Below are 21,568 nucleotides of genomic sequence, written 5' to 3'. Positions count from 1 at the left end.
TGTGGATGAGAGAGAGAATGAAAGAGAGAGAGAGAGAGAGAGAGAGATGGGAGGAGAGAGAGATAGAGAGAGAGATAGAGAATGAAAGAGAGAGAGATAAGGAAAGAGAGAATGAAAGAGGGAGAGAGAGAATGAAAGAGGGGATATTAAAGAGATAGGGAGTGAGGGAACACAAGAGAGAGAGAGAGAGAGAGAGAGAGAGAGAGAGAGAGAGAGAGAGAGAGAGAGAGAGAGAGAGAGAGAGAGAGAGAGAGAGAGAGAGAGAGATTTATCCATGGAAGCACATGATAGTTTCATACACTTTATGTAACCTTTATTTAACCAGGGTAAATCTCTGTGTACAGAATCTCTGCCTGGGGCATAGCTTGGAGAGCCATAGACCAAATGGTCCCAGATTTGGGGTATGACCTTCAGATGAACCCTTGATGGAACGTGCCAACGGGTACATGAGATTAGACATTAGGCACCGTGTCCGCTGAGAACGCCTTTTGAGTGTATTTCTGTGAAAATGGGTCAAGTGGTCCATTAAGTCAGGGGTCTCCAACAGGGGGTCTGGGGCCCCTAGGGGGTCCTCAGAGTTACTACAGGGGGGCCGCCAAATCTTTGTGTGATGAGTGTTTTTTTTTACACTGACCACTTGAACCCTAACATCCCTATTCTGAGGAGAACTTTAGTAAAAAATAGTCTAATAAATCTACAAGCTCACAGCGCCTCACGCTGCTAGTGATCTCTAGCAGTCCATTTCATAAATAGATTTAAAAAAAATTAATTGCATAGTAAGAAATCTACCTCTAATTCTTTCATTTGGGATTTAAACACTTGGATAATAAACACCTCAGGGGTCTATACTAGACCCCCTCCTTTTATCCCCTCTACACAAAATCTCTTCGCCGAGAATAGTCTAATCTACAAGCTGAGAGCTCACAACGTGTCACACTTCAACACGCTGTGAGCTCAGATCAGGCTATTTTCGCCGGATGTTTTCATGACATGCCCAGAACAGAGACGCTATAGGGTTCACGTGGTTAAAAGCATGATTTAGTGAAATCAGTGAATTTAATTTCAAGTCATTGTGCAACGTGTTCCATGCATACTTTACAGAAAGTAAGAAACGATAGTCTCACCTTCAGCCTCCACCTACCTCTCTCTCTCTCTCTCTCTCTCTCATTTATTTCTAATTTACTTGAGTAAAAGTACAAAAGTATTGGTATAAAAATTATTTAAAGTACCAAAAGTACTAAAATGTTTGAAAATAGCAGATCTACAAGCTCACAACGCGTCGCGATGCGACGCGTTGTGAGCTTGTAGATCTGCTATTTACCTAGCCTAGGTATAGGGCTAAAGTGGTTAATGTATGTTTTATAATTTAATAATTGATCATTGAAAAGTAACTAGTAAACTAAAGTTTTCAAATAATTGCAGTGGGGTAAAAGTACAATATTTGCCTCTGAAATGTAGTGGAGTAGAAGTAAAAGTATTGAAATTGGAAATACGCAAGTAAAGTCAAACAAATACCTCAAAATTGTACTTAAGTACAGTACTTAAGTAAATGTACTTTCCACCACTGGTCTCAACTTCAGCCTCCACCTCTCTCTCTCTCTCTCTACCCCTCCCTCCATCTCCTTTGATGTGAGCGGTTCAGTGGAGGTTCTAATCAGGTAGCATCAGACCTAAGCCTCATTGCTCCTTCACAGCGGCCCATTAAGGAGCTGGTTTTCTGGAGGGGGACGATAAGGACAATACACTCTCCCTCCTGTCTGTCTGTCTCTCCCTGTCCTTCCTCCTCCAGCCCTCCTCCTGCACCACTCCCTAAATCTCTCTCCCCCCTCCCCTCTCTATCATTCTGTCCCTCCCATCCTCTATCCCTCCCTAAAACTTCTATTCTGCCTCTCTCTCTCTGTTCTCATCCCATCTCCTCTCTCTCTGTCTCTCCATCCAGCAATTTTCCTCATTCTTCCTGGGTGCTCTCTTCTCTTCTTCCTCCACCTCCTCCTCCTCTCATTCGGTACCTAACCCCCTCCTCCTCTGCCTCTTCGATCTATACTGTTATGTAACTTTGACAGGGTAAAGATGGACCCTGTCAGAGAATTAACAATGAGGAGTTTACTATGTAGTCCCCAATTTTCTTGTTCACTTTCTGATGCTCCATAGACAGACAGACAGACAGACAGACAGACAGACAGACAGACAGACAGACAGTCAGTCAGTCAGCTCTCAACCGGGGACCACCAGTGGTCCTTGAGGAGGTTCCAAGTGGTCCCCAGCTAAATGATGGAGAGTTGTTAACCAAATGGACCTTTATAGATCTTTAACTCTTGAGATTGTAAAATTCTACACTCTCAAAGAGTTAAATTATTGTTAAACATCTGCATTACCTAATTAAAGGATTGTTATTTTGATCAACGTTTGCCTGTTGTACCAACATCAAATACAGTATAATTGTGTTCAAAATCTAATCCAACATGAAACAACACTTTGACAAGAAAGCTGTTGCTCGTTCCTTTAACACAGGAGATAAGGTGTTCATTTTGTTGCCAGTACCTGGTTCTGCTCTCTCTGTTCGCTTCTCTGGTCCTTATTTGGTAGAGCAGAAGATCAGTGAGACAGACTATGTTATTTGCACCCCTGACCGAAGGCGCCAGTCCCAGGTGTGCCATGTTAACTGTATGTTACGTGGCTCAAATGCCGAATAAATAATGGACCTTGATATGAAAAGGCTTGAAAACCACTGAACTAAACAAACAAGTCAACATGAGAACATGAGTGAGACTTTGTGTTCTCCTGAAGTGTCCAGTCAGTCATCATCCTTCAGTACTCAGAAAACAGTGTCCCTCATCTTCAGTCCTAGCAGACACATAACTGGTAAATGACTGGCACACACACTCTGCATGTCTGCCTGCCTATAATCTTCCCCTCGTTTGACCAGAAAAGACAAGACAGCTATTAACATTCATTGTCACTCTTCCTGACAATTTAATGTCGGGCATCATGAGCGAGTCAAATAACAAGGAGGATTATTAGGCCTGCATGGTTTATCGTTGGCTACGTGCCTGTGTCGCACACCGAAAATATCCAATCTACAAGCAAGCAGCGTGTCGCAGCGTGTCGCAGCGTGTCGCAGCGCGCCACGTTGTGGGCTTGTAGATCAGCTATTTTTCCATGCGCGGCAACCAAGTGTAACTCAGGCTTTATTGGTTCTGCTTGGCTCCATAACGCTCGCTCTGCTGGGGTATTTAAAGTTACAGCTTCAAGTGGGATTTCCACTGCATGGCGGCCCTCTGCATGGTTTAATGGCTGTAATGGCGTGATATGGTGCAACTCTGGGGTTAGGGGTACGATTCCCGCAGGGGCCCCACACACACACACACACACACACACACACACACACACTGTAACTGTTCTCATTAAACAATGTTGTAAGCTAAGGATGTACAGACCCTTCAGTGACCTTTTACTTTAATGCTGTTGGGTTTGATTCCAATTAAACTGCTTGAGTGCTGAAAGACACTTCCATTAGCAAAGTTATCTTTTCTAGAATAATGGACAGTGTGTACATTCTGATTTCTCCCTGTTGAATCAGAAGAATCTGACATTTTTAATTGCACATGCTAGAGATGGCAATTTGACCTTTTTTGTAAACGTCTAACCTTTGTAATGTGGGCGATTGTCCCAGTTCCAATTTTTTTCTCTTTATTTCTTTGTGTCGGCACTTCTAGTTTCACTTGCTTAATCTGTATCCTATGTGTGAGTTCGCTCTCCTGATTGGATAAAATTGGTAGCCCAAGTCCCGACCTGAAAAAGCTTTTTTTTAATCCCACGATTTTTGTAACCCATTTTTTTCACCCAGTGCCAATACCTAAGCTGTAATCCTGGGCGCTATTCTCCCTCTGCCAGCCTGGGGAGAGCCCCGAACTGAGCTCATGCTTCCTTCAATGTATGAGGAGTGAGCAGACCGCTTCTTATCACCTGACAGGGGGGAGTTTCCCCTGTAGGGAAGGAACACGTTATTCCAACCAGTTCCTTTCCCCTCCATCGGGCGCCCCGGCTGACCAGGGGGAGGCAGTATAGAGACCAGGATTACTGCATGTTTTTGTGAGGGTACCTACCCTAGGAGACACGGGGAGAACATGCAAACTCCACACAGAAAGGCCCTTTCACCAACCCCACTTAGGGTATGGGCACTGATGACGCGGAGGAGAGAACACGCCCCCAACGCCCACAGCGTCCCCGAAAATGCTTTTTTTGTTTAACCATTTAAGTGGTCAGATGGGTGGGCCGTGAAACCCTTTCGGTATTTTGTAAGTGGGCCCTCGTCCAGAAAAGGTTGAGAACCACTGTGTTCTAATGACTCTACTGTCTGTGAACTGTCCATTCTGACATGACAACCACAACAGTGAAAACAAACAGGATTCTTTGCAGTCGCTACAGTGTGTGTGTGTGTGTGTGTGTGAGTCTCGGCTCCGTTGGGTTTACAGCACGGCTTATGAGCGCTGGTTATGTGATTATTAGCTTGGGCAACCGTACAGAGACTAGACCTACATGGGAGTCGAAAAGGACTGCAGTTTGTCTAAACGCATGCACACGCACACACACAGTCTCACGTATCTCGGAAAAGTTAAATAATGCTTCCTAATGACTATAATAACTGCTGTAACGATCAACAGCTACCCCCCCCCCTCTCTCTCTCTCTCTCTCTCTCTTCTCTCTCTCTCTCTCTCTCTCTCTCTCTCTCTCTCGTGGTCGAAGAAAAAAGGCCCACACTGTTCACAAACAGCCCCGTCTCTAATTTGGGATAAAAAGAAAATACTGACTCGCAATATTTTTGCTGGTTTACCGCCGTATTTCCAGGGGGACCACACACGCACATACACACACCCACACCAAGCAAGCAGCGCAGTGAGAGAGGAACCACACACGTTCATTTGATGAAATTAGGCTAGGAAGTTTGGTGGTGTGTGTGTGTGTGTGTGTGTATACCCTGCAGAAAAATGAGGAGAGAAAAAAAGCAGCTGGTTCCAACGCTAAACCGTCTTTGTGTGAGAAGAGCTAACGGTGTGGAAATGAAGAGCCTTGTATTCTGCAGTGTGTGTGTGTGTGTGTGTGTGTGTGTGTGTGTGTGTGTGTGTGTGTGTGTGTGTGTGAGAGGGCTGACTAATCCCTCCGCAGAGCCCAAACGAGTTAAAAACACATCAAAGGGAAGCTTAACCTCTGTGAAACCTCGCACCGCTTTTTCAAGAACAACAAATGATCGTTCTCCTCATTGTTTCCAGGGGGACTCTTTTCACCGCCGCGCCAGCCGCTGACTTTTTCTCGGGCCTGTTTTTTTTTTTAAGCCTGTGGTTTCATTTTTAATGACTGTGCCATTTGTGTCTGGTGTGCGTGTGTCCGTGCGTGTGTGAGAGCGTGCCTGTGAAAGAAAATTCACAGGCAGTTTTGTGACTGGGTGTGCGCGAGGGTGCGTTTGCTGTGCGTGTGTGTGTGTAGACACATAAAAAGGAGTATTTCTGAGTGTGTGACACTGCAAATGAGAAAAAAACAAGTTAACAAGGACATGCAGTTCAGCTCAACATCATTAGGATGTGCGACAGCAGGACCGCCGCTATAGAATATAGTTATGTACACACACCCAAACCAACAGGGTGAGGATTGAGTTGCTGTCGGGGTGGAAAACCTTGCATGTACAAAACTGTTCTTACATTTATACAAAAATTATGAAAATAGCCGATCTACAAGCTCACTTGTTTTTTTCACTGGAAGCCCCTTGAGATGCAGCATCTCGTTTTTGAAAGGGGCTGGTCCTCATTTGTGAGCTTGTAGATCTGCTATTTTCACTACTTTTGCGCCCTTGTATGATGAAGTACAGGGCATTCATTTACAAAGAAACATACAGAGGTTGAAAATATTGAGGTTTCCGCCCGACAGCAACGACCAGTGAGAGAGAGAGAGAGACAGACAGACAGACAGACAGACAGACAGACAGACAGACAGACAGACAGACAGACAGACAGACAGACAGACAGACAGACAGACAGACAGACAGACAGACAGACAGACAGACAGACAGACAGACAGACAGAGAAAGACACAGGAAGAGAGAGAGAGGAGACACATGGCCAGAGGAGAGGAAACCAATTCTGATTTCCCAGAATTGTCATTATCACATCATAAGCAGGGTCTCTCTGTTCGGTCAGGTTTCCTTCCTCTGAAGGAGCTGCAGGTACAAGCTGCTTGTTTAGACACTGAACACATGCACAGAACACATGCACACTGAACACATGCACAGGCATGACTCACTTAGAGGAACACTAGGTAGGTCGCTACATTATCTATATTCTATGCGTTTGACTGTGACCCCTACAAAGAGAATGAATGATCATTTTGCGATTCCACCATGTAAAGGTACAGGATAAGCACACTGCGCATATTAAATACATCTGGTATACAAATGGATACGGGACATAACCAGTGATTAAATAAAATGTTAGTTATTTATTTGTTAAAAAATCCAACCCTGAGGGTCAAAGACAGCAATCTGAAAATCTATAAATACTACTACAAAAAAAAAAAAAAATGAAAATAAAACAAATAAATTATGTCCTTGATCAGTAGGCACACTCCAAGCTCTGTTCCTTAGCGTTAGGAGATCTCCTTCGTGCTATGTGACTGTACGTGTATTTCCTCATTGAATGGGTGCACGATGTCTACACTTTTTGCGTAAAAAACGGTCTGTATAGAAACCAATGGGGCTGTCTTTGTCCATTCTTTTTACAGTCTATGCTCACAACGCATCGTGAGGCGACGTGTTACGAGCTTGTAGATCTGCAGTAGGTTTACACTACTTTTGTGTGACACTCTTGTATGATGTACTGTAGTAGAGCATTAATTTACGAAAAACAACACAGTTGAAAGTTCACACACACACACACACACACACACACACACACACACACACACACACACACACACACACACACACACACACACACACACACACACACACACACACACACACACACACACACACACACACGTACCCATTCACACACATGCATACACTGATGGCAGAGGAAACCAAGCAAGGCACCAACCTGCTCACCAGGAGCAGTTAGGGGTTCAGTGTCTTGCTCAAGGACACTTTGACGGAGGCCGCTCCACTTCCCGAGCCACTGCCACAATTTTTGTATGCATAGTCATCCACTTGGTTGATTTAAAAGGCCTCAATCATGTTATTCTATATTACAGAAACATTTGTAGTAGGTAGTAGTGTTAAAAAAATATTTCCACCAAATCTTTAAAAATGTAAACCTTCACTTGAAACTTAGGACTGCAGATAAATATCATGTCTATCTTTAATACAATGATTTACAACAAATGATGTGTGTGTGCATGCGTTATATTACTGTCCTTTCTGCAGTGAGTGACTTAAGGATTGTGCGTTTGTCTGCAGATGGAGGTAAACCCAGCTCGTGTGTGTGTGTGTGTGTGTGTGTGTGTGTGTGTGTGTGTGTGTGTGTGTGTGCAGATGGAGGGTAAACCCTGCTGGCCGGTGGCTGTGGAGGCCCGCCATGATGCAGCAGTGCACAGAGGCATCATGGGACATGGCTTTGACCCTGGAGGCATTAACCTCATCCTGGCTGCACTCCCTGCTGACAGACCTGGAGGTCAGAAGGCCACCAGAGGTCAATGAGGAAGTCTTGTTGGGATGAGTGCGTGCGTGTGTGTGTGTGTGTGTGTGTGTGGGCGGATTCATTGAGTCCGATCTCCTCTCGTCCCACTGGCCCAAATGTCCTCCAGTGAGGCGGAGAAGAGAGAGAGCGTTCTGTGAGCAGGTCTCCTGCCGTGCCGCACCTTCGTCACGGCCGACGGGGAGGTCGTCTCTGATGGCCTTGGCTGCATGGGCTCCGGTGAGGAACAAGCAGGTCCAGTGAGACGGCCGGCCACCCCGCCCCCCGGGTTCAACAGCAAGGGGACGGCTGGTATGAGGAGAGGAGGTGAGGACGGAAGGACGGATGTGCATGGAAGGAGGGCAGCGTCAGTGTGTGGGAGGAGGAGGGGGGAGCAGGCGCTCGGCTCGTTTGCGCGCGGCCCTCTCCGCTCGCAGCTGCCTACGCAGTCGCTGGTTCTCCTCGCCGAGGGCGCTTAGCTGGAGAGAGAGAGAGAGAGAGAACGAGAGGTGCAAAGCACAGGAGAGAGAGGGAAGGAGAAAATATATATATTCAAAGATTTGCACACATTTTCAAGACTTTTCAAAAATAGCAGATCTACAAGCTCATAGCGCGGCACCGAGTGCCGATATTTTGGTTAAGGCCTTGACTCTATAAGACACATTTCTCCCATGAGAGACAAATGAAAGTGAACCTAGAACCTTGAATCTATTTGTACACTCTCAGAGTTACATAAACACTGGTGATTTTACAGTGCAGATTGGGAGGTCTTCCCTAAGATTAAACTGAATATCATGTCAAATGGGAGGTTGGGAGGGCTGGGGGGTCCTTGAAATAAATAAAAAAAAGAAAAAGTTTGAGAATCACTGCATTAAAGGCTCAATCATAAAACTTGTTTAGTTAAAAAATAAAAACAAGTCAATAAGCAAAGTAATTTGAGGTCGGCAGTAAACAAACGTTCAACAGGGATCATGAAGCAGGCTGCACACGCACACACACACACACACACCCTCCCTCCATTATGTGCTTAATTCATCTTTCACAGCTGCTTTCAAGGCCCGTGGAGACAGGAATGCAAATCGTTTGCTGACGGGCAGAAAACTCTTATCTCCATATTTAATATTTCATAATTATTTTATGTTTTTGATCATACGAGAGTGTCGCAGCAAAAGTAGTAAAAATGGCCGATCTACAAGCTCACCACGGGTCGCAATACAACGCGTGGTGAGCTTAGTAGATCAGTTATCGGTTACGTTATCTGTGGGTTTTATAAATATTAAACCAATTGGTAAAGTTTTGATTATTAGTACAAAACACACTGATCACTTCAACCCTGTATATACTTCGGCCATTTGAAAATAGCAGATCTACAAGCTCACAATGTGTCGCATCGCAAAAACTTTGAAAACGGGACATTCTGCATAATGAGTACTTTTACTTTTGGTACTTTAAGTACATTTCGATACCAATACTTTTGTACTTTTACTCATACAGTACATTTTGAATTCCGGACTTTTACTTGTAACAGAGTATTTCTACATCGCAGTACATTGGACCACACACACGTTCCTTTTTTCCACATTTTCCTGAAAAGTAATCGTTTTTTGGACATACGAGTTTTTCACCTGACACAGCGGACGGAACGGGACATGGTTGCATGGAGGGGTTCTGGCAGTGAGGAGGAGGAGGAGGAGGAGGAGGAGGAGGAGGAGGAGGGGGAGGTGGCGTGTGATGGTGTGAATCTCCAACATGAAAACAGCCAATTTGAAGCGATCAGAAGAGGTCGATTCCGCACAAAATCATCCGTGACACAAAACAAAATTGCAGGTTGTCAGAACATGATTGAGTCCCCCCCCAAAAAAACACAATTACACAGCGGCTAAATGGAGGAGGATGTCTGGGGATTGAAGGGGGGGGGGGGGATACTATGAGTTTACAGTGTGTTTGAATGTAAGAAGAGAATAAAAGAAACAACATTTTAGGCGAAGCATTGTGATAATATGCAGCAGTAATGTGTCACTCTGCAGTTGTACCAAGGCATGATAAAAGTGAGAGTAAGACTCCAGACAAAGAGGAACAATCTGTATGAGACACACACATACACGTGTGTGCGCGTGCGCGTGTGACTGTGCGTGTGTGTGTGTGTGTGTGTGTGTGTGTGTGTGTGTGTGTGTGTGTGTGTGTGTGTGTGTGTGTGTGTGTGTACGTGTACGTGTACGTGTGCGTGCCTGTGAGACAAAGCCAAAGTTGCAGTTAGAGAATGATGTCTTGGCCATGTCTGTCTGTATGTCTGTCTGTATGTCTGTCTGTATGTCTGTCTGTCTGTGTGTGTGTGTCACACACACACACACACACACACTTGTATTACACAAATCACACCATTTTAGGACTGATTTGAAAATAGCTGAAAAGTTGTCGAATAACATCTACAAGCTCGCGTTCGGCGTGACGCAATTTTTTCGGTGCGTGACATCACCGCAAAAATAAGTATAAAATAGAGAAAACTCGAACCCCAACCCCTAAATCCAACCTCTAAATGTAGACAAACACACAAAGGTAAACAAACGCACACACACACGCACACACGCACGCACGCACGCACGCACGCACGCACGCACGCACGCACGCACACACACGCACACAGAGGGGTCAATCACAGTAGCAGAGGGTTGTAGACGGCAGACAGACGTTGAGTGCCAATTAGAAAAAGAGTCTGGCGTTACGGAGGACGAGGGAAATTAAACACGTCCTCCTTCAATAGACAGTTAATTGCAAAATGTCAACCTCACTGTTCTCTCAGTGTGAAAACAGAGACAGCGCTTTGGGCATCATGTGAAACCAGGCTGCTTAAGATTCACATCAAAGAGAGAGGAATGGGGATGTTTCACAGACACATGGACGCCATCATTGGCAGTTCGGGGGTTACGCTGAGGAACCGGCGATTTTTCGGTTCACAGATGCAATACGTTTATTGTGAGTTAGTGCGTGTGCGTGTGCGTATGTGCGCTCGTGCACCAGCCAGACAAGGACAGGAAATGGACTAGTGTAAATGAATTGTCACATATTTCCTTTCCTGTCTCACTGTCAGTGTGTGTGTGTGTGGGTGTGTGTGTGTACGTGTGCGCGTCTGTGTGCGTGCGTGTGTGTACACCAGCTAGACAAGGACAGGAAATGGACTGGTGTAAATGAACTGTCACCTATTTCCTTTTCTGTCTCACTGTCAGTATGTGGGCATTTGTGTGTGTGTGTGTGTGTGTGTGCATGTGTGTGCATGCGTGCGCGCGTGCGTGCATGCGTGCAGGCCTGTGTGAGTGAGTGTATACATGCGTGCGTGTGTACATGCATGTGTGTGTACATGCGTGTGTGGTTGTGCTTAGACTGACCATGTCCGATGTCGGATCGATGTGTGTAATGATTCACACCCGAGATTAAGAGGTGGCATTACACACCTGACCTGTTAAACAACACCTCTCTCTCTCAAACACACACACACACACACACACACACACACACACACACACCCTCCCTTCCTCATCTATTACCTCTCTCTCTCACTGTCACGTACCATTCAAACTTAACAAATTCATCACACAAATCAAGCAGCCCAGCGGAGCTAACCCCCCCCCAGCCTGGAATCCAGTCTGATTCGCTCCGCTCAGATTACTTTTTTTTTTTTTCACTTCGCTTGTCAGTCTGGCCGTCTTCCTATACGTGAAAGGGGCGGTCTCAGACACTTGTGCGCCGAGGTTTCTGATTGGTCTGTGGGCGGGGCGGGACCAGAATCTTCCAATGTAATGGTCTGTAGGCGGAGCCAGCACCAGAGCCTTCCAATGTCAAATTATAGTCTGATCTTTCTATGAGCACAATCCAATCAGCAATGACGTGCCAACGTAATGCCGTAGATGAAAATTGGAAATCAGGACTCAAATGGAAGACGGACAGACTGAGAAGCGAAGAGAGATAAAAAGTCAGTTGAACGGAGCGAGTCAGTCTGGATTCCAGGCCCCCCCCTCCCCCCTGCCTTGGAGTGTTAGAGAACTGAAGTCCAGATAGTTTTCATTCTTCTCTACTTTGGTGAAATGTTGACTTCTTGGGAAGTGTGAGCGATTATTCCTCTGTGTGTGTGTGTGTGTGCGTGCGTGTGTGCGCGCGTTTAGTCCTCTCTGTGCTATCTTATCACAGCGGGCCATTTCCCTATGTGTCACAGAGCGATCAGCTGATATACGTCCTTCTCTCGCGTTTGTGAAAGAGGAATTATTTAGAGCTGGAAACAAATGTCACCGCTTTCCTCCAGAGAAGATTTGTCCCCTCCTTCCACACACACACACACACACACACACACACACCCCCACCAGCCCAACTACTTTAGTGTATCTGTTACAGTACGACTGGAAAAGCAGTCAGATTGAAAAAGGAGCGCTCGTAGCCGCCCGTGCTACAAAATGGATGCTCCCTCCCTCCACCCCGGACCGTTCTTCAACCCGTGAGTGCAACCCTGTCCATGGCCGGCTAAAAAAGTCGAACGCCGACCATCCGCCGTCGGCAAAACAAACGTTTTTTTCGGCTAGAGACACTGTTGCACAACAAAAAACTGCCTCGAAGCGGGAGCTACTACTATAGGCACTAAAGCTAAGCCCCGTCCGCGGCTCCCCGAGGAGTCCCGCCAGCTTAACGGTTTCACTCCCCCCCCCCTTCCCTCCGGTCTCGAGACGAGAAGAGGAACAAGAAGAAGAAAAAGAAGAAGAATTGTGAATTTGCAGGTGGCGATGCGTTGTGAACTTCTGTTAGCTACTGGTTCGGTTACTTTTGGCTTAATGGTTTACCGTTGGAAATATCCAAAAACGTAACAAATGGCATTCATAAAATCGTTTTCCTAAAGTGTTGATGTCCTAACAAGTATAGTAAAATAATTACATGCGCACGTGTGTGTGTGTGTGTGTGTGTGTGTGTGTGTGTGTGTGTGTGTGTGTGTGTGTGTGTGTGTGTGTGTGTGTGTGTGTGTGTGTGTGTGTGTGTGTGTGTGTGAAGTCAGATGGTTGAAAGCTTTCTCTTGTGTGCAAGCTGCACAGCAGGTGGGCCAGTATGGTGTGTGTGTGTGTGTGTGTGTGTGTGTGTGTGTGTGTGTGTGTGTGTGTGTGTTTTTGTGTTAGACCAAAGCACTGTGTGCACTAGAGTGTGTGAGAACGTCCGTGCACGTGTTGTAACGCTTCTCACACTGCTGAGCGATTGATGGGCCTAATACATCAATCAGTGATGGCTCTGGGCTGTCACAGTGTGTGTGTGTGTGTGTGTGTGTGTGTGTGTGTGTGTGTGTGTGTGTGTGTGTGTGTGTGTGTGTGTGTGTGTGTGTGTGTGTGTGTGTGTGTGTGTGTGTGTGTGTGTGTGTGTGTGTGTGTGTGCGCGCGTGTGTGTGTTCTTACTTTTTGGTTTAATATTCCGATAGCTTCCAGATTGCTTCGCAGGCTGGTCTGCATGTCTTCTATTCTGCTCAGGTTAAGAACCATGCAACTCTCCCTCTCTCTGCTGTAACACACACACACACACACACACACACACACACACACACACACACACACACACACACACACACACACACACACACACACACACACACACACACACACACACACACACACACACACACACACATCATTAAGGGGCCAATGTTGTTTTGAATTAAGTGTTAAATAGCTCTATATTGCGATAGTGATCATTGCCATAGAGTGTTTGTTCAGTAATGGGGTCTATACTCATCTCACTAGCTAGTTAGCCGGGATGCCAATTTCATCCAATCAGGAGAGAGACCTCATACAGGAGGCAGGATAAACAAGTGACATTGGAAGTGATGAAACAAACAAATTGGAATTGGAATAACATAAACATTAAAGCTGATAAATAGGTTCTTTCTCCTGATTGTAGATTTTGGTGACCTACCTAAATACTGTATGCATTTTCTGTTTAGTAAAGAGCTGGAGAGACGGTGAGACCGCTATAGCAACGATTAACTCATTATCTGCCAAAAACGTTTATAAACGTTTTTGAGAATTTAGCTATAGCTATTGCTATGGCAAAAAAAAGTATTTTTTACAACAAAAAAATATATTTTTGGGGTTTTTCCGTTCGTCACAAAGAACCAGGAGATAACATTTTCCAAAAAGTTGCTGTTCCATTCACTTAAATGTTAAAAAAATAACATTTTTTCTAAGTACTAGCTTAGAAAATAGCAGGTATACAAGCTCATATGAGCAGATATGAGCTTGTGTATCTGCTATTTTTAAATAGCCAAAGTATAGCCATGGCGCGGCACAGAGTGCCGTGCTATGAGCTGGTAGATCTGCTATTTTTTTTAAATTGTGAAAATGCGTGCAAATCTTTAAATATATATATTTTTAAAGCGAACATTTTCAACTCAAATCTTTGATTCTGGGGGTGCCTGGAACAACATATTTTGAGATGGGGGCCCGCTGCCAAATACATACCATTTTGGGGAGAAAACTGTTAGGATTTAGAAGATTTTTAGAATCGACTTCAGGTCTTAATGGGAGACAATTTAAGGAGAAGCAGAAAATCCTAAAACTCTACTTTCCAACCTCAGTTCAAACTGGTAGCGTGTATAACACTATAGTCAATTAAACATAGTTTGTGTTATCGTTGCTGTATCTTCAGATGCCGACCATCTACAGCAATCAAGTTTGGCGGGCAGTTCTCATCCATTTTTGACTCGGTGAGTTCTTTAAGCACGCTTGTGGTGCCAGTTCAGGGCGGGCAATTTAGCTGAGCTTATTGCTCAGCTGCCGTATAACCCCTAGGGAAGATACAGCGGTGGATGTTTTTATTTTTATTTATTTTTATTCCCCTCACCCATGGCAAATAAAGGAGGGTATGTGATAAAAAATAAGTCAAATAAATAATATGTTCCAGCATGGAGGCCATGAAGGCAATGGCCAACGTGGTCCCTCAGTTTGGCCGCCTTCTGCCCCTCAAAAATATTGATAATTTGTAAATACCAATACATTATTTTGTAAAATAAACATTTTTTTTCACTGATAGTTATCATGTGGGCTTTTTTATTATTATTCATAATTATAATACTTAAAATTATGGTTTTATTTGATGGCCTTCCCTTCCTGGCTTGGCATTTAGCCTTTGTGCCCTCAAAAAAATTCACTACACCAAAGGCTAATTAAGTGGTCTTGTCGCTAAAATGACAAAATTACAGGCCAGGCTCCTGCCATCGTAAACTTTTCAACTCCAGCTATAGAGTTTATCTAATGATATACAGTACAGTGCATTTGGCCTGACAAAACTGTTTTAATCAAATTCCTCCAGGAAATGTGGGGCATAAATAAATCAGCGTATACATCATCACAAACCATCTTTATAATAACTTGTTACAAGACCCTAAAAGATGGGCGAGCGGAACGGATTCCAGAAATCATTAAATTATATATGAGCACGTCTCTGAAAAAGAAAAACACACAAACAACCGCAACAAGGGCAAAAATTAAGAGCGCAAGAAGCCATTTAAAAGATTTTTGAACATGTTTATTAAAACGTTTCTGGAAATGACAAACAAATGTTGGGGTCTAAGCTATATCGTCAAGACCGCGGGTTCGACTCAAGGAATGTCCATGAAATTAACGAGAGGATAAACCCTGATTTTTACTCCTATGTCTGCAAAAAAACAGCGGACCTACAAGCTCACAACGCATTGCATCCGCCACGCATTGTGAGCTTGTAAGTCGGCTATTTCTGGAGCATAAATTAGGCTTAATGGTGTCCTGGAAGGGCTGAAGCCCCCCGCCTTTTTACTCTCATGCCCCAGTAAACCTGTCCAGTTAGCATGCATGAACCCCCCCCCCCCATCCCCCCACTTCTAAATACTTTGATGAACCCAAGACTCCTTTAAGCCCATTAACCCATTAAAACCGGGAACACATATCTGTGTAACCGCTTTAACCATTATTTTATACTTTGGCTATTCAAAAATAGCAGATCTGCAAGCTCATACGAGCTCATACGAGCTTGTAGATCTGCTATTTTAGAAACATCGTGAAAATTGGTACAAATCTTTGAATATATACATTTTAACTCAAATCTTTGCATCTGGGGGTCCCTGGAACAACATATTTTGAGATGGGGGTCCGCGGCCAAATACATATCATTTTGGGGTTTGAGAAAAGTTTGAGAACCACTGATATTATAGCAACATAAGTTTTTTCAAAAAACGGTTAGGATTGTAGAATCCCCAGAAGCAAAAATTGGACTTCCAAATGTAAAAAACTATATATTCAAAGAGTTGCAAAATTTTACATGATTCTTCAAACAATAGCAGATCTACAAGTTCATAGCGCGGCACTCGGTGCCGCGCTATGAGCTTGTATATCTGCTATTTTTGAATAGCCAAAGTATAAGATAATGGTTAAAGTGGTTCAAATCTAAAATGACAGATGCTTTCCCAGTCTCAATGGGTTAAAGTACCACCGTGGAACTCCAGCCATGTTAATTTTCTTGAAAAAAAAGAAAAAAGAAAATGCCTGGGATTTTCGACCTCGTCTCGGTAAAGAGCATAGAGGACCGAGCGACCGTCCGTCCGTCCGTCCCCATCTGCCCCAGTTGAGCGACCCCGTGCTCGCTCATCAAGACGCTAATAAAATGCCATCATTGTTCCCCTAGACGTGGAAGAACACATGCACGCGCGCGCACACACACACACACACACACACACACACACACACACACACACACACACACACACACACACACACACACACACACACACACACACACACACTGCACACACACACTGCACACACACACACATAAACTTTTGGCCCCGTTAATGAAAACTTAGAACATTATAAAAAGGTCCTAAAAGGCACTTAAGGGAAATGCTAATACGGGCAGACATTTTTCTTTGTATATGAAATGTTTATGAGATTCTCATTAGTGAAACGATGCCTTCGGAGCTCCTGCTGGATTTAGAGACCCATCCAGGGTCAACCTCAGTCAAGTGACAAATGTGAATACCGTAAAAAAACACAGACAGATAGAGAAGCATTCCATATACATGTTGTTGGTACACTATTAGACTAGACAGTTGTCTATTTTCTTTAATAGAACAATAATGGCCATACAGTAAGATACACTTACAGTGAGTAGATAGATTGGTGAACCCAGTAATCACCATGTCAGGCTGACTCGGGTCTCCTAGCTGTCCCATGACCAGTGTTGGGCAATATTACTCAGGAGAGTAATATGTTACTTATTACATATTACTCCTTAAAAAAGTAATATTATTATATTACTTATTACTTGGAATCAAGAGTAATATATTATATTACATATTACTTTTGTCACCCCCCCCCCCCCCCCCCCCCCCCCCCGGCAAAACACATTTAAAAAAGAGATGTACAACAACACAATCTATTTGCCAGCTCCTTTTACTACTGAGTCAAATCTTTGGGAATAATAATAAGAGTCACCAATCAGCCAAAACGGCCATAAAATAAAGCAGCAATCTCTCTTGACCTTTTAAACAAAATGTTTTCAAAAGGCAGCCAACAAAACCTGAGTAATATGAAATATGTACATAGTTTTTACATAGTAATATGGTATAATATTACTGTTTTGGCAGAGTAATGCCTTGCACTACTCGTTAATGGGTAAAATAATAATATTACAGTAATATATTGAAAGAAACTTGTTACTGCCCATGACCTAAACCCAGGCTCAGTGGCTCCTTAGACCGCGTCCTTAGAAGAACAGCATTCCCCTCCTTATCAGATCTGCCCTCTCCTCTGGGGGTTCTCAAAGTGGGGTCCAGGGACCCCCAGGGGTCTTTGAGGGGGTTCCCCAGCAGAATTAGTTAAAATAGCATCAAAATCTGTTTAATCCCTTTAACCCTATAGACATGCTCTGAACTTGTCTTCTATTTTCAAAAAAATCTTGAAAGAAATGTGAAAACTTTTGAATATTTTCAAAATATTTTAACAACACAAACCCTGTATGGGGGTCCGTGGCCAAATACTTAGGGGTCCTTGACATGAAAAAAGTTTGAGAACTACTGGTTTAAGTCCAGGCTCAAGACCAAGTTTTATTCGCTAGTATGTCCTATTAAAAGTTTGTAGTGTTTTTTTATTACGTTGTTTTGTTTTAAGCGTTTGTATTATTTATTTTATTTGCTTTATTATTATGTAGTGTTTTTGTTCATTGTACTGCACTTTGTAACTCTTGTTTTGAAAGGTGAATAAATAAATATATAAATACGGTTAACTTACTTACTTACTAAACTGCCAATGACTTTAATCAGGCAGAGTTTAGCGTTCATGTTATGCATTATTAGCAAAATGATGTGATTTATTTATTTGTTTCAAAGAAAACAATTCTGGTGAAAATAACATCCTTTAATGAATGTCATTTGGCAGGGTCGGTTAAAACTTCCACTTCCATGTCTTTTCTTTTCGCACAACAGTATGATGCTGAGAACAAATTTAAAAATACGAAATAAAATAATATTCTAATAACACTGGCCCTGATAACAACGGTAGCTGGTTACTGTCCCATTGTGCCGATCAAATAGGCCCTATTTTTAATTATATTTTCAACATGTTATTTTGTCATCAATGGGTGCCCAAACTATTGAAACAAACTTCAATAATTAGAACATTGTCCCCATTGCAAAAAAAACCAAACAGCCATCCTGAGACAGAATGACTGTGCTCCGAGGAGCACTTTATAGTTAAAGTAATCAGTTTAATGGAGTTTTTTTGCTTTGAACATTGGAATATATGAATCAAAATTACATTTGTGTTTGCCTTTTAGGCTTTGTAAACCAACATAACACGGGGGCAGATACAGTACATGATGATAGATATTCACAGAAATAAGTGACAATGACTGGTACTCAACTATTGTAGTAATGAAAATAAATGATGTGCTATGGCCAAAACAGACCGTGCATTTGATGATTTTATATATATATTTTTTTTTTCCAAAACTAGAGGTTCACAATTTTCAGATCGGCCTGTTATAGCGCCACAAGGAGGTGAATTTTTGCAACTATAGTGGTCCGTTTTGAACAAAATGCCTCAAATCATGAAAGCAGCGTCCGATTGTCGTGGAACTTTGCACGCACATTCCCACTAAGCCAAGGAAGAAATGCCACCCTAAATGTTTTTAATCGGCCCCATGGTGGCGCTATGTTCGCCAATTCATAATTTTACCTATAATCGGGCCGATCGGCGTGAAGCTTTGCACGCACACTCCCTAGAGGCCAAGGAAAAACATCTGCCCCACATGTTTCACATATAGCGCCACCAGTAGGCCGATTTTTGCTAAACAACTTTTTTGCTATTACTCCTACAGATTTTGTCCAAACATCACACAAATCGGTACACATTATCTCTATAGTCATGTCATCAAGACAGACCTGTCAGATTTTTCACATTTCATCCTGATTGGCTAGGATTGACTTATTGACTAATACCTGGCCTGGCGAATAGCTGTGCTAGGAGGAGCACAGATTATTATGGTTATAGTGCCTGTTAAAGGAGGACAATATCACATGGTCCTGAACTGCTTCATACCATCAGCCATTTCACAACTAAACTCCAATAGTACAAAATAAATAAAGACATTGGTAAATATGTCTTTAATTTTAGTAGTATATCCAGTAATTTATTGCAGTTGCAATAATTTATTGCCAAAACCAACTTGATTGATTTGAAGTACTGTAGTACTGTTTTTTGTATGATGTATTGTAAATGTGTGTAGGACTACTGTCTGTAGATAACTGTCCCCAGCAACATAAAGGTTTTTTATGCACTTCTATGTTTTTTTTCTTCTTATTATATAGTATGTTGTGTTTAACCCATTGAAACCTGAGATACGATTCTACAAATGTCTTCTAAATCCTAACAGTTTTCTGAAACATTTATCTTGCTATAATATCAGTGGTGCTCCAACCTTTTTATGTCAAGGACCCCCAAGATTATATGTATTTGGACCCCCATCTGACGATATGTTGTTCCAGGGACCCCCAGAAGCAAAGATTTGAGTAAAAAAAAAAAAAAAATATATATATATATATATATATATATATATATATATATATATATATATATATATTAAATATATATATATATTAAATATATATATATATATATTATATATATATATATATATATATATATATATATATATATATATATATATATATATATATATATATATATATTATATATATATATATATATATGTATATATTCAAATATTTGCACACATTTTCACGATTCTTCAAAAATTGCAGAATTACAATATCTGCTATTTTTGAATAGCCAACGTATAAACGGTATTAAAAAAATCTAAAATGACACAGTATGCGTTCCCGGTTTTAACGGGTTAATTGTGTAATACTGTGTTTTTAGTATCAGTCTTTTACTGCCGAACAAACAATTGGCACTCTGGGGACAAATACAACTTCTACAAATTGTAAAAGAAAGAAAAAACAAGCACCCGTATAAACTCCCAGGCACACGCTCCCGACTAGACTGCTAACACACAGAATCAGAGAAGTGTCACGACGTTGTCATCGTCACATAACTCAGAGCTCTGCTTTGGAAGCTGGGTAATGCGGTTCTCGGGGCAGATCATGAAACATCATCGCCTTCCCGAGAAGAAGAAGACGACGACTCTAGAGAGATTTATGGACGCGTGGCGGCGGGGACTCGTGCTGCTGAGTGCCTCCTGGCGCGTCGCCTGTGTAAACGAACCGTTGGCGTGTCTGTGGTGTTTACACACACAAACGCGTGTGTGTGCAATTAGCGGCCTAACCCAATCAGTGTCTGTATAATTGCAGTCATTAGCGTCGGGGCCAAGCTGCCATGTCGACTAAGCCAGGCAGTAAACTACAACGACCGACGCTACGCCGTGCTCTTCCTTAAGCTCCACCTCACTCTCATCTCCTTTTCTGCTCTTTCTTCGCTCTGTGAGATTCTTTATGAGTCCCTCTCTGTTACCAAACAATCTCCTCACCCCCCCCCCCCCCACCCTCCCTCTCTCTCTCTCTGTCTCTCTCTCTCCATATTTCTACTAATCCCTGCTGTGATCTTTGTGTCTTGTTCATTAAACTGATGTTTTTTGCCTGATGGTTATTATGAGACAGTGATTCTCAAAGTGGGGGTCCGAGGAACCCCCGTGGGGGTCCTTCAGGGGGTTTCCAGGGGGTCGCCAGCAAAATGTGGAACAGTTTAAATAATAATAATAATAATAATTTATTATTATATAGCGCTTTTCTGAGTACCCAAAGACGCTTTACATGGGGGGCAACAACAAATAAAAACAACATTATTAGGGGGAAGAAACACTATTCGGAAATAACCGATCTACAAGCTCATGTGAGCTTGCAATTGGGAACATGGGAGATAATGACTTAGTGCTTATTTATTTTGCCACAGCTTTCCACCCAACAACAACAACCTCCGCACGCACGCACGCACGCACGCACGCACGCACGCACGCACGCACGCACGCACGCACGCACGCACGCACGCACGCACACACACACACACACACACACACACACACACACACACACACACACACACACACACACACACACACACACACACACACACACACACACACACACACACACACACACTCACACACCATGTGTGGCCAACTCTTACTGAAGAGAGTCTCCTCCCTCCTTTCTGTCAACCTTCATCCCAACCCTCTCCCCTCCTCCTCCTCCTCTTCCTCCTCTCTCTGTGTGATATCTATTGATACAAACTGCCATCCACAACGCTATCGTGTGTGAGAATGTGACACTCCAGCTGCCGTTGGAACAGAGGCGGGCAATATTGTCATCAATTTCTTTAATAATAAAGTCACATCTTATC

The sequence above is a fragment of the Gymnoscopelus braueri genome (assembly GCF_963280865.1).
Source record: "Gymnoscopelus braueri genome assembly, chromosome: 21".
Taxonomy (NCBI): Eukaryota; Metazoa; Chordata; class Actinopteri; order Myctophiformes; family Myctophidae; genus Gymnoscopelus; species Gymnoscopelus braueri.
This window is presented reverse-complemented; position numbering follows the sequence as displayed.